The sequence below is a fragment of the Erigeron canadensis genome, chromosome 8 (assembly GCF_010389155.1).
Source record: "Erigeron canadensis isolate Cc75 chromosome 8, C_canadensis_v1, whole genome shotgun sequence".
NCBI classification, from domain to species: Eukaryota; Viridiplantae; Streptophyta; class Magnoliopsida; order Asterales; family Asteraceae; genus Erigeron; species Erigeron canadensis.
In genome coordinates, this window is record NC_057768.1 from 14,034,425 (window position 1) to 14,036,508 (window position 2,084).

The window sequence follows — 2,084 nt, forward strand, 5'->3', positions numbered from 1 at the left end:
CTGTATCAACTCCTCAGCATTATACATTTAATGATTTCGATAGGTTTAATGAGCTAAGAAAGACTTCTAAAGCTACTGCTCAAGACTTCAAAAAGTCCACATTCAAGAAAGTTTTGAGAAAAGCGATCATATCTGAAGAAGAAGCACTTCCTAATTATTTCCTTACCGAATTGACTGAAAAGCAGTGGAATTTTGTAAATAGGGGATACTTCCTAAGGGATCAAGAAAGATTGGTTGCACTTGGTATAAAGCTAAAATAAGCTGCAATCAAATCAAGATTTTTGGAAAAAAGAGCATTTCCGATCTTTTGCAGAGCCACTAAAATTGCTTCTATGTATAAGTTTAAGTACCCAAGACAAGTTGAAGAATACAAAGCACTCCTTAAACTTATGGATAGTTACAATCCAAAACTTCTTGAAGAACAAAGGAAGTACAGGATCTTAGTGCTTGTGAGAGTGATCATAATAAGAAGAGCATATATATCTCTTCCTTGCTTTCATGTGAAAAGAGAGAATGATGTGATATAAATGTTGTTCAAAGATATCATGAAGATCTTATTGCTTTTGATGTAGTAAAGAGATATATGTCGAGTGTTATTCAACATACATCATTAGAAGATTTTCAGATTGGATTTGAGTTGGTTAAGAGAAAGGTATTCCTTATCCTAATCAGAGTCTTTATAAAGCAGATATTGAAAAGCTCAGTATTGGTCATGTTCTTGAAAGACCAACTCTTGGAATGATTTTTCTTAACAACAAAAAGAAGAAGATCTTCATCAAAATGTGTGACCTCACTTCTTATTCTGATGAAACTTTGGACTTTTGCAAGAATGTGCTTTTATGTCTAAAAGAAGATGAACAATCTGACAAAAAGAAAGCCTCACTTGATCATGTTATCAACAAGATTGATCAAAGACTTGGTTTCAGAGAAAGCATCAGAATGTTGAGAGAGGCGAAGATTGATAAGAAATCAAAGTATATTGTTCGTCGAAAAGGAGGTTGCTGGATCAAGTATGAGACCAATAATGTTCTAGGACGACACAATTATCCTCCAAGAAAGTTTGAAGCAAATATGGTGGTTCCAGATGACAGACCAGAAGGAGAAAATTGGTTCTGGCATCCAAACAGAGACAGGCCAAATACTAGAGCTTAAAGACTGTTGATGAATCAATGTTTTTGACAAATCACTACTAAGGGAAAGATTGTTAGAAGTAACAATAGTAGTAGTTGATTTGTAATTGTATGTTACTTTGGATTTATATTGTAAATGTGTAAGTATGGAAGGGGGCATAGTGTAATATTTGTATAGGTATATAAACCCTCCCCCCTAACATAACTTGTAAGTTTTTCACCATTTTATGCAATCCAACATATACCTTCATCATCTATATTCTCTCATTACACACATTAAAACACACACTAAAGCTCAATTTCAATACATTACAGTATACCTGTTTCATTTCGCAAGAAGAACCTAAGAATGTTAAGACAACACTTCAAGATCCTTTCTGGGTTGAGGCTATGCAAGAAGAATTAGCTCAATTTGAAAAACTTAGAGTATGGGAGTTAGCAGATGTGCCTAGAGGTAAAGAACCAATTGGAACTCGTTGGGTATTTAAATGCAAATGAGATAACAAAGGGATTGTTACCAGGAATAAGGCACGTTTAGTAGTTTAGGGGTTTGCACAACGAGAAGGATATGAGTATAACGAAACTTTTGCACCAGTTGCTCGGATTCAAGCTATAAGGTTATTTTTGGCCTATGCAAGCTTCAAAGGTATAAAGGTGTATCAGTTGGACGTTGATGTGCGTTTTGTTTTTGTCTTTACTGTTATAATGTTGTGCAAGTAACTATCTTAAACTTAAGCACACTAACGGGCAGAGAACCCGGTCTATGCAGTATAGTCTAGTAATAAGCTACAGGATCGTTCGCAGGGACGCGTTGCTTTACCTAATCTGGTAATGTGTGTAATTCTAGCGGTTGTGGGGTTGTCACGATTTCCTATTATACTATTGCAATAAAAGTAAATAAAATAGCCGCAACCGCTTATTCAGGGAGAGGCTAGGTCTGAAAATAGTTTGAAA